The following is a 13,644-nucleotide window of genomic DNA, read 5'->3' as shown; positions in this document are numbered from 1 at the left end:
TATTTTTGGAATGAAAGGAAATAAAGAGGCAAGGAGTCCAAGGCCCTGGAAACTCAGGCACATGCCACATTGGCTCATATTCAGATAGTGTTCCTCCATGGATCATGTTCTTATTCCAAATCTCACTGAATCATTTAATACTATATTATTCAAATATGATGATGCTAATAAGAATGTATGTCTCTACCTATAGGGAAATATTTACTTTCAGATGTGGGTTGCATGATGTGTAAATGTCTGTATTTAAAATGTCATATCCTTGGCTTTGGCAAATGTTATTTTAGTTGAACTGTAAAGTATAAAACTATAGATCACCTATAGTAATAAATATTTTTTAATTTCTTCATTCATACAGTTAATGTTTATCTGACCATTAAATGCTCTCACCGATTATTGATGATCCTCCCTGTCATCAAATTAGACAGACATATTTTCTTATTTTAGAATGGTAATGGAGTAGAAAGTATTAATCGAGTTATTTTGTCACTGATCTTAATGCTAAATCAATTCCCAATATTGTTGTGAATACAAAAACAAGGCATTATGCATTTCAAAGATCAACTAAGAAAACTATTTTTTTTTTTCCTTTGGCTGATTTGTATTTTCTTTTTTTTGTGGTAGTCTCTTTTCAAAGAGTTTGATAGCTTTATACACAGAGTTAAGACTTTATACAAGCTGTCTGATCTCATCAGAAAAAAATCATGGACTGATTTTAACAGCATTTTTCTAGGACCACAGATAGCTAGTATGTAGCTTTTTCATTTGTAATACTCTTTAGAAGCATCCAGTATCTTGTTTAAATTATGAAATATTCCATGAGACCCTTCAAAAACATACCAGGACTTTTTGATGAAGTTAAACCTTGACTTCAAGGAGTTTGTGTCTGTAGGGGAGATAAGCAGTCAAATACAGAAAACAAAATAAACAATTGTAGAAGTGAAAGAAGTCAAGTAAAAACATGCAGACAGTACTGAACGCTGGCTGAAGGAATTGTAGAAATATACAGTGAAAGCCTGAGAGTCTTAATGTCTGGGCTCCTTATCAGATGCCCGATTCTCAGAAATTCATTTAATTTCTAAGCATCCTTCCTCCACACATTCTTTTCAAGATAAGGACTCATGATTTCTAATTTCTAATTTTCCTTATGGTCCTCACATTTATGGATTCTATTGATTTATTGACCTGATATTCTCCAAAGCACCTCTTGGTTGATGCCCAAACAAGAAAAAGAGGCAAATAATTATGGTTAATGAAGGAAATTTTCAGACTAAAAGTTAATATGGGATATTGGTCTAAGAATAGGGAATAATTTTATAAAAAAATTAGAAGTACATGAAAGGAAAAAAAAAATCACAGGAAATATAGCTTACGTTTTTTTGACCAGTCACGTGTATAAACACAGAATGTCTTTAAAGAGAGACTTGGGTTGAATTAAATCATCTGAGGTGTCATAAAGCCCATAGACAAAAGTCAATACCCAGACCGTCATATTTCGTACATAACAGAAGCTCAATAAATGACCTTGGAATTAAATGGAAGCAATAGGAGGCCCTATGAGGAAAGTAGTACATATTGCAGCAAAAGGTAAAGGCTTTCCAATGTGGCATATTTTTATTTAAATCCTGGCTCTGCCACTTATCAAAAGCAATATGTTGGGAAAGTTACTTAAATATTCTGAACTTCACTTTTTCATTTGTAATAATGGAATAAAACATTTACAGTGTTCTTAAGATGATTAAATTTTAAAATATTTGTGAAGTGCCAAGTATACATTAATTTACTTTAGTGCATGGACAGGATTATGAAAAGTATTCCCTGTATTTAAGTACCACATTTTATTTATTTATTTATTTATTTTTAAAATACTTTTCTGATTTTTTTTGGTGTTGCTATAAATTTATTTATTTTTGGCTGAGTTGGGTCTTTGTTGCTGCGCGTGGGCTTTCTCTAATTGCGGCAAGCGGGGGCTACTCTTCATTGTGGTGCGCGGGCTTCTCGTTGTGGTGGCTTCTCTTGTTGTGGGGCACAGGCTCTAGGCGCGCGGGCTTCAGTAGTTGTGGCACATGGGCTCAGTAGTTGTGGCTCGCAGGCTCTACAGCGCAGGCTCAGTAGTTGTGGTGCATGGGCTTAGTTGCTCCACGGCATGTGGGATCTTCCTGGACCAGGGCTCGAACCCGTGTCCCCTGCATTGGCAGGCAGATTCTTAACCACTGCACCACCAGGGAAGTCCCTTAAGTACCATATTTTAATTATAATATAAAATTTCTAGTAATGTCTAGGTTACAAATCAGACAAATATCCTTTGAGAAAAATGAGATTTCCAGAATAACATATGCGGGCAGCTATTGCTCTCATGAAATCTTTTATAATTTTGCACTGCAAACAGAAGGAAATAATGACTTTTAGCTAAATGAAAAATACTGGAACATTAAAAGCTTAAATTGTTTTTAAGGACAAAGCTGAAAAAGCTTAACTTTTTGGTTATGTGCAGTGTAGCCCTTCTTTAAGAGAAAAAAAGGGGACAAAGAATATTGAAGATACACAAACCCTGAAATGCTCACAGACTTAATTATATAGCATTAACTAAATTTAAACACATTAAATTTACTTTCACTGTGTCATATTAACTGGCCTTATATTTGATTGCCTTGCTCTTTAATTATCATCTGTCTTAAATTGAAAACAAAACCGAAAACCCTTGATAATTTGACAAATTGGTTCATCTACATCACCTAAAGTCTTTTCAACAATGAAAATAAAAGGTAAGATAACATATCCAAACCCATTTTCTGTAACATGTTGGTTGAATGAACAAATATTTATTGAACACTGTGTATTTGATTGGTACTGTTAGCTGTTGGACATTCAGACATGAATCGAACAGGAGTGAAAGGCAGGGAGAAAGAAAGAAACTTTCTTCCAGGACGTTCTCTGATAAAGTTTGCATTCTACAATATGCAGCTGAAAGCCACGCTTAAACAAGACAATCCTTCAAATTTATCCCAAATCGCAAATCCATCTGTGACTGATGATGCAGGTATCATTTATCTTTTGAAGCTAGGAGTTGAGTAGCTAATTTCATTTAAGAGAAAAACAGTAGACCCACTAACTTGCACAAACTTTGCTTATCTTATAAAACGAAGGCAAAACTAACCAAAAGCATACACACATGTATAAACGCATTATAATTAAGGTTTTTTTGTTGTTAACTTCATTTCAGTGTTTTTGCCTTATAAGTCAACAAATTGTAGAAAGGGCCTCCAAAGAGTTAAAAAAGGTCCTTCAAATGGTTAAAGAAAAAAAACCCCACATAATTGTAAGCAACATTAAAAAAAATAATATCACTTGAGAAACAGTAGAGAGAAATTAACAGCAGAAGTGGTAAAATATTGCATTTAATAAAATTAAAAGACAGTATCAACTGTGATTTTAAAGAATATAATCATTCTATAGAAAATGATACTTATGTGGAACTTAGCCTTCTAATTAAGTTTTCTATAGTAGAAATGCAACTTTTAGAATTAATAACCAAGGGAACTTCTTTATCATAGACTTCATAAAAACAACCGCATTATCTTTAGATAGTCTGCTTACAGTCTCATCTCTGATATCTTTACCTACTGGGAGGAAATAAGTAATAATTGTGGGGAAGATGATGATTAAAACTGTTAAATTTGGAGCTACTAAAAATATCAAAATTGTGCGTAATAGACTCTATTTACTAGAGCAAAGAACTGAATAAAAACATTTGAAAAGATTGCCATCAGTATGTGAAATCTCCAAATTATTTTCTGAACATTAAACTATTGTGACACGCAGAGAAATTGGAATATTTAAACATGAACTCGAATGAGGGCATATCCGTATTAATGATACCAGTGATACATGTATTTAATAACCCATAGTTTGGAATACCTCATGCCTAATTTATCCTTATTTAATCATACAGAGCCGCTGCAATTCAATAAACATTTGCTACAGCTTCACCTCGGTTCCAGTCACTGTACTGGATGGTAGGAAGGCAAAGATGAATAACACAGTATAAAGTTTATCACTGAGGATATTACACCCCATGGTGTTCCTGTGTAGGCAAACACATAAACCAGTCATTTCAATATAACATGCAAAACATTCACATATATCTTACTTCACCTATCTCTAAAAAATGGCAAGACAGTTTCACAATGATGTAGTAAAATACCAGAGTTACACCTTTGTGTCTTCACAATATGTCTGAGTATATTTTATGGTATAAGGTTAGGTACTGAATTGCTCTTTCCAATGAAATACTTTCAAATGCTTTACTTTACTTTAAAATGCCAACCTCTGGAAACATGAACTGATCTCATGGAATAGATAAATGGGCATTATTCACATCATAGTGTGATTCATTACAGGCTCCCTTTAAGTAGGCACTCCCAGAAATGTATTTAGGCATTATTCACAGAAAATTATTTCACATAGAGTCTTTGGAAGTAAATTTTTGGTAGAAAACTGAAAAGCAGAGTGTTAAAAGACACAGATAAATGAGTATCACCCCCAAACCAGATATATGATACCTCAAACTATGAAGTAAATTCATTGAAAAATCATGGTTCAATCCATAAAATTTTATTTATCTATATTATTCATAAGCATATCCATTATGAAATGTAATATATACATTCTCTAAAAAATCATAGGATCATGAAGGAAACAGTAACTTAGCAACTTGGTCCATTAATTTATTTTTGCTAGCCAATTTCAGGTATATTTTCTTCTATTCTGTTTTTTATTTGTTTTTTTCCTCTAGGTGGCTATTTTGCCAAGAATTTGTAAAATAAGATTTCAGGGTGATATAGATAGTTAGATAGATACATACATACATATATAGATATATACACCTATAGTTTGATTTTTAAAAGATGATAAATAATAATTATAATTATTCTTCAGTCTACTGGGTTAAGTGTATTTTCTCTGTTACTCAATTTCACTATTTTTCCCTCACTGAAGAAAGTCCTTAGGCAAATGTTTGGGGTGATATAATATGACAATATTTACACTTTGCAAAGGATTTTGATTAGAAAATTAAGGTTATAAACATCAAATAAAAAGTATTAGAGAAAAGTCAATAAAATAGTAATTTGAGGGCTTTAAAAAAGTTTGTGAAAAGAAGAATTTTTAATCCTTGAATATTGCAAATACTGATTGTTTATTCTAGCAACTGTGAGTATCTGCCTAAAAGAAGAAAAGATATCATTTAACCTGCATTAAGACAAAGACACGATGAATGTAATAATGGCTCCTAAAAGGCAGTATTTTATTACAAGTAAAACACTGTGGGATGCTCTTGAATAAGAAAAGATTAGCAAGATTTGAAATTTTCTATTCAAAGCATGACATTGTTCTGAAAAGGGGAATCCAGTTCATTACTGGCAACCTGCTTTAGACAGCAGATTTCTTAAATATTATTTCATCACTGAACACTAGTGCTGAGAGGAGATTTAGAGATCATGTTCCATCAACCTTTCACATTTTAAAAGTCAGAATAATGAAGTCATCTCTAGAGTAATTTAGAGCAATAATAAAGAATTTGAGTGAAAAATGACTCAGATATCAACCATTATTGTTTATTTATTCATCTCATCAATAATAATTCCTTAATGCCTCCTAAGTATCAGGATTCTCTTCTGATAAAACACAAACTGTCAAAAAGTCATCTTGTTTGTTTTACTGGAAATTAAACCTTAATCAGAACTCAACATGAAACTAGATTCTTTCCTTCAAATTTATTTTTGCTGATATTATAAATATGTGTGTTAGTGAATATACATATACACAGCCATAATTGTTCAAAGAAATGCAAACTATATTAAAGTCAATTGTTTTTTATTTAATTTTACTTGTAAAATGCTAAAGATATTACAATTTAATTGAATGGTAATTTTCAAAGCAATGAAAATTCAAAGAATTTTATTTTATGGAAGAAATGAAGTAAATTAATTATGTTTATTGGCATAGTATCTGAATTTGTTAGTCATAATTCTTATCAGTATTTAAATTCTAGTCATTTCTTGACTTCCTGATTTTTGGAAGTATTGAGATACTTAATATTTTTCATATTAAAATTGCATATTTAATCTAATAACTACTCAATTGTAAAATACTAAGTTTACATACTTCTGTCTTTGGCTTTAATACTTAGGATATGTGTCATATAGTAAATGAGTTGATCTCTTAAATTCACTTTTAAATAGAACTACCTTAATTTTTGGATACTTGGTTGATTAATTTTTATAAGACCTAATTAGAGATACTGGTTTATTCTTGTGTTTTATTTTAAAATGTCCATTGTTTCTTTTTACTACTTTACATATGCCACACAGGTTTGCTTCCAAGATTCCAATACATCTATAGAATAAATGCTGGAATGACCACTACTGGTTAAAATTAATAGTATACAAAGTAAAAATTTAAATTATAAACTTTGATCACAGAGATTAATTTTTCTCTTCCATGTCATAAGACTGAGTCTTTAGCAAAGATATAAAATGAGTTGTTTGCTCAAGTCTCTTCAAAGGATGCTTCAGACCAGACTTCACACTAACAAGAAAAAAATAAATAAAAGGCTCAAGATACCAAATGTAAAATCACAATCATACATTTGAAAGTTTTTGATGAATATATCCTTTTAAAACCTCTAATCATGTTACATAAAGTAAAGGAACGTTTAACATCATAGAAAAACCATGAATCACACAGAAGGAAAGTAGGCTTAGACAGCAATGGGAAAGAAGGAGGTTCTGGGAGAACCAGATAATTAATCTCCATGAAAACATTCTAAATAGGAAAGACTTTTGTGCATGTGTTAATACGTTATATGTAACTGAATCATAGACTTTATTAAACAATCATTGACTCTACTTGTATTTTTTGTTTTACAAACCCTGAGGTCAACAGCTTGACAATCTTACTACTTTATATGTTATGATTCTTTCTTCTACTTTTTTAAAATTAAAATTTCTAAAAAAAAAAATTGAGTATCATGGGGTTTTATAGATTGGCTATTTTATCTCCTAGGCTTCATCTTCCTAAACTAAGTAATTGGTTATTGAGATTATTCTGAAATCTATAAACTCTCTTTATAGGTCTGTTTCCTTTAAACCTGGCTTAAAAACAAAACTATTCCTGGGTACGAAAATAAAACACCAATACTTCTATTTTTGGTTCCATGCATGACATTACATTCAAAAGCACTTTAAATTGAAAATTGAATCAGGATGTTTAGATAAAGGAAGTAAAGTCCATGTAATATGATTTCAGCATTTGAAAATAAGATGCAATGTGAATTTAAAATAAATGGTGCATGGGAAACCCAAAGTTTTTCTCCTTCTTCTTTAGTATACAAGACATTAGTGCCACCAGGCATCATAAGGTTATATTTGTGAATTTTAGGAGGCAACTGAAACTTTGTGAACAGAAAATACACAACTTGCGGTTTTATTTTCCTCAGAAATCATCAGAGATTAAAAAACTAATCCAAAAGCACTCTTAGATAAAACTGAAAATAGTTTATTATTTGTAACTACTACATGCAAAAGCACATCTTTCATTTCTAGGTATTTAACGTATTTTTGTTTCTTAATATGTGAATATGTTTTGGAAGTACAAATTGAGGATTTTCAGATATTTACAGAATCAAAATGTCTTTGTCTTTATATGTGTTTCACCGATTTCAAGCAGCCTGAGAAAAATGTCAAATATGCCAATATATGGTATGAAAAGCACCCTCAAATTCTGAGAATATTCAGAGCTAATTGTTGCCAGCACTTTTTTCTTTTCTACTATATTCCAATATTTTAAGAGTTGCTATTTCATTTTCATCCTGAGACAAAATATTTTAATTTTTTGCCAATTGTCTAGATTTTTATTTCATTATATAATAAGATTGATGACTTGGCATGCTAAAAGCGTCTCAAACTTCAACAACATAGAGGAAGAAATACTTTCTGAAAATGATTTTCCTAAGCAGATTCATTTTACAATTTAATTTCCTTCAATGAGGTAAAGGTCAGTATGAGGCTATAAGAAAGTTAATTTGCATGAGGTATGCATAAGGAATATGAAAATAATACAACATGAAATATTCCTAATTCAAGCTTTTAAAACCAACCTCAGGGCTAAAAGAGTAATTATCAGAGAAAATAGCTCAACAATTACAACAAACTTTTTTTGATGATATCAACTAACACACTCTTATCCTGAGAGACATAAAAAGACAATCCTGTAGAGTAACAAATTCTTAGAATTAGCAATCCTTTGTATTGCCTCCTTCATATGTTCATTGGCTTTAGAATATGTTTATCAGTGCTAAGTTTGTCAACTCTTAATACAATTCTCTGTGCAGTTCTACTAGTCAAGTAATTCTAAGCCAGTTTTATCTTTACGCTGATTACCTCTTTGCATCTCACCAAACTTACACTAGTATTTTTTTAACCATGGCAACCAACACGTGTTTATTCATTGGCTATGCCCCATGTTTATCTATTTGAACAGGATTCTTACTCAAATTGTACTCTTATTCACAATAGTGTGGCAGACATCTGTTGACCTGTTGTTTATCTAAAAATCAAATTATTTTAATAAAATTGTCATAGAATTATGATCTCTCTCAGGGTCAATCAACTGATCCCTACCCTGTTCCCTTTAAATCAAAATAACTAATAACTCTCTACATTTCTTGATAAGGAAGTCTGCTTTTCTTGAACCCTATTGAGCATGTAAGAGAGTTTTTTGAAATTTTATGATGGATCCTGCAAAATATTAATTCAGAGACATGATCCTGTTTCTCTGCTGAGCTGAGTTGCTATAATGCCTCAAAAAAGCACATTGCATGGCATATCCTGCTCCCAGATTTCTTCCTGGAGCATTTGGGTGTGAAACCTCTTACAATCCCTCTATGTCTCCTGAAGCTTCCTCTCTCCTTTCACAGCCACCCTGACCTGAGAGAGCAATCCCAGCATGGAGTCCAGATTCTCGGTAGCTTGTTGTGGAGATTTTACCCAGTGGTAGTTTGCTTCTGTTTTAGTTTGTATGGTCATTTTAAGATTTTGTCTTTTTTTCTTTCCTGGGTTTTCTTAGTCAATATACTGAGAAGCCGGCCAGCACTACTGCAAGCACTGCTAAACGGAAGTTACTGTGAATTAGAAGTTCTTTCCTAATTTGATTTTATACCTCTCTAGGATGGGTATTCTTCCAAAGAGGTTCTAACAGAAAACGGTAACAATGCTAGTTAAGTAAATGTATGTATTCATGTCCTTTTGGTTTTTCTGTACTATTTTCTTCTCTAATAATCCTAAATAATAATCAAATTACTAACTACATTTTTTTTTTTGCTGTGCTATGCGGCTTGTGGGGATCTTAGTTCCCCAACCAGGGATCAAACCTGGGCCCCCTGCAGTGGAAGCACGAAGTTCTAACCACTGGACCGCCAGGGAAGTCCCACTAACTACATTTATTGAGGGTATAATATGTGTTAAGCATAGTAGTCTATCCTTGTCACTTACCGGTGTTTTGACTCTGACAAACAACCGCTTCGTGACTGTTTTCCAACTATATAGGAGGCGATAATAATGTCCCTCCCTTACAGTTTCTGGAGGACTAAATGAGCTAATGTATCAAAAGAATTTAGACAAATGTTTGATACACAATAAGCACTCAATACATGTTAGCTCTTGTGCCATGAAACAGGTCGATTTCCAAATAGCTGAACTATAGGTAGAAAAGAACTGTCCATCCTCTTTCCTTACTCCCATTCCTAAAAGCTGATAACAGTGAAGAAAGAGTAATATTTAAATGACTGTTTTCCTTGATTTTGCCTCCGTGTGTGTGGTGTGTGTATGTGTACGTGTGTGTGTCCTTATTTATTGTGGAAGCCAGGATTCTAAGATGGCCCCCAAGACTCTCGCTCCCTGGTGTACACGTCTTATAAAACCGTGAACCCTTGAATGTGGGTGTAACTTGTGCATATGATGGGTACTCACTCCCTTGGTTGGGTTATATTATATAGCAAACTATGATGGAATAGTCACTCCAGTAGTTACACAACCAGGCCAATACCTCGATTTCAGCCATGAGACCCTGAGCAGAGAACTCAGGTGAACCCTACCCAGAATCCAGACCCACTGATAAGTTTGTGGTAGTTTGTTACACAACAATGAAAACACGAATAAATGTCTTTAAACCTCTAAACCCCTTTATGTGCACACCTTTCCTGATATTTATATAGTCATCAGCTGATACTAATCCAGCTATTAAATATTTATTGAACAACTATTATATATCATGAACATATAAGAAGTGCTGGGGATACATAAACTGATAAATTAGACACGATCGACTACTTATTTTTAAAATGTTATGCCCCAAATTGACCAAATACATCAGATGATTTCACACCAGTGCAAAGTTCAATGGGACATTGATCTGACTGTACGCTTTGCTGCAGACAAAGGAAGCAATAGATTTTTGGGGGCTATTTATTCAATGTTAGGTCATTTATTCCCAAAGAGAAAATTCTTTTTTGCAATGACATTTTTAGAGAGGAGATCTATTTCATTTTTCACGGAGTTACTGTAAAACACTACAAAGATTTTTAAAAAGCATTTTAAGCCTCTTGAAGGAAGCATACTTTGCAAATGCTAAAGAAGATTACTATTAATAAAAGGCAGTTTAATGATCTTATCTATAGAATCACCCTTATCCAAATATATTGCCATAGTGTCCTATTTATTTAAGAACAGACTTAATTTTTAGTTACTTCATCAGATCAAGTATCTTCCGCCATGTTTTAAAATCTGTTAGGCAATGATTAGTGCTAGAAATGAATATTAAAGGGCATTTTTATAAGTATCTTTTAAACCTTAATTTCAACAGGCATCAGACTCACAGTTGATTATGGTTTCATAATTTCAAGTAGTATAGTAAATTAAAATACAGTCTTATATGTGACCCTCATTTTAATATTTACATTTAGAATTCCCAAGACAGATGTCAGTGTAAAGTGCTGTCTAACCTAATCACTTTACTATTGTTTTACCAACAATTCCTGTAAGCCTCCAGACAAGACAACTGATATATTGAAATTCCAAATGCCAATTGCCTCCTGCCATGCTTAATGACTCCAGGATGCAAAACCCTTAGGTCAGGTTGCAATTAGAGACAGAACAAAACCACCACAAATAAAGAATAGACACACACCTTTTCAAGGTGGAACCCAACTCTGATTTGATTTGAAAAAGAATACTGGGAAAACACTTGCTTTTCATATCATACATATACACACCCATCTGTCTTTAGCTTGAAGCAGAAAAGTAAAATGTCAATTAGAAGCTACTATTGGTGCTATGGAATGAACCTAAACCAGAAAGCAGTGGACATTTCTAGAAACATCTACTGTAATTGTCATTTGGAGATTAACACATAGTAAAAACTGTTTTATGAGCAGCTTCATGATACTATCTGAACTTCTGAACAACTACTTAATGTACACTAAAATTATTAACTTTTAAAATAATTCTATGATCTCTGAAAACAAATATAAAAAACAAACAAACAAACATGAATTTAGTAAGCAAATATCTTTCATGTAAAGGCCTATGTTTTTTCTGACCTTTTCGAACATTTTCTTTCTTTACCCTGTGACCAAAATTTTGTCTCATCCAGTATGAGACACACGTTCTAGGAGGATGAGTAAGGGGTTAAGAGATGGTGGAAGAGTAAAGGAATTCTTCTAAGGTTAGTTCTGCAAAATCCATGAGCCTGTAAAAAAGAATCATATGTGGGAAAAAAAATGTTTATGAAACTCTGCTTATAGTAATTCTAGTAGTAATATCCTAGCCACCATCACTCTAGCTGTTTACCTGCCTCTCTTTCCATGAAATCTGAGTTCCTGAAGGATATGAACACAGTTTGGCAAAATGGAAAAACATAACTAGTGTTGGGAGTTGCTCACACCTATGTTTTGTCCTAGCCTTTCACCTTCTATCTGTGTAATCTTATTTGTCAAAAATGAGCAGTGGCTAAGTCAGCTTCCTTTTTCTGTCTTAATAAGCAGGCGAGGGCTGGTCTGGAGGCTGAATAGGACATCTGTAGGCTAGGCTCCTTTTCTCTTTTGCTTGATTTTCTTCTCGTATGCCTTTGTCCCCATGGTTGCAACGTACTGCCGCCACCATAGGCCTGATGTCTACTTGCCCAACCGAAAGAAGAGGAGGACGAAAGGAAGAGTGCAAAGGGCTCCCTCCCAATGAAGTACCACCTCCTTTCTGGAAGGACACCCTCCCCAAGGACTAATCACATCAGCTGTGTTCCCTGGCCACAGGTAGTGTGGGGATACTGCAATTTCAATTTTATAATTTTAAAATGAATGACATTTAAATGATATAATATACATGAAAAGCCTGTCATACTGCCTGACTCACACTAAGTGAATATCAATTGCATGAATGAATACATAGAATATATTTATTTAGAAATTAAAAAAATATTTACTGAAGTATCAAGTTTTTTTTAAAATTTATTTATTTTTGGCTGCGTTGGGTCTTCGTTGCTGTGTGCGGGCTTCCTCTAGTTGTGGAGAGCAGGGGCTACTCTTCATTGCGGTGCACGGGCTTCTCACTGCGGTGACTTCTCTTGTTGTGCAGCATGGGCTCTAGGCACGCGGGCTTCAGTAGTTGTGGCACGTGGGCTCAGTAGTTGTGGCTCGCGGGCTCTAGAGCACAGGCTCAGTAGTTGTGGCGCACGGGCTTAGTTGCTCCGTGGCATGTGGGATCTTCCCGGACCAGGGCTTGAACCGGTGTTCCCTGCATTGGCAGGCAGATTCTTAACCACTGAGCCACCAGGGAAGCCCTGAAGTATCAAGTTTTTTTCACACGGTGAAGGTGGGGATGTCCGGATAGGGTGTGTTGGTTTGTATTTCAGTACTTCATTCATAAGCTGAGTGTTTAGACCTAAAAAGAGCTTTTCCCAGTTGTACAGTTCATTGGGTAGCCTAACACAAAATATGCATACTTCTATTTAACCTAAAACATACTTGAACTATGTCAGCAGAATGACGTATATGTTGCACTGAGTGATTGGTAACTCAGTTAAAATGAACCACATCTAGATTGGGGGTGGCTGGTGTCTCAGGATGTCTATATTGAGATGCTTGTACATTTGTTTATGAGAACATCTCATTTTTATAATATGGTATTTATATATGGTATACACTTATGTGTTTATATGTAAATATTTAACTGTTTAAGCAGCAGTATCTATTTTTTTTTAATTTAAAATGTGGATTCCATCCATCTCAGTTTATTCTTTTATTGTCTTTTGAGAATCATAAGTCAGGATAAATTAATACATTTACCTAGACCAGATGAATTCTAACAGATCAGTTAAGGATAGCTAGACCAGACCAGACAAGGAGAACTCTTGACAGAATAATAATGCAAACTTTTATTTCTATACAAATTAATTCACTTAATGAAGACAGTCTGAAATTTTTTGGTAACAATTATGACTGTTCTAATTACCTATCCAGCTTAGTGTTCCTACCCCAGAGTTTAGATGTATCAGGTGAGTTACCAAGTCTGCATTAAATCATTCTTTTTTTTCTTT

Source organism: Eubalaena glacialis, chromosome 3, assembly GCF_028564815.1.
Source record: "Eubalaena glacialis isolate mEubGla1 chromosome 3, mEubGla1.1.hap2.+ XY, whole genome shotgun sequence".
Lineage (NCBI taxonomy): Eukaryota > Metazoa > Chordata > Mammalia > Artiodactyla > Balaenidae > Eubalaena > Eubalaena glacialis.
The sequence above is the reverse complement of the archived record's forward strand: the minus strand, read 5'-3'. Positions refer to the sequence as shown.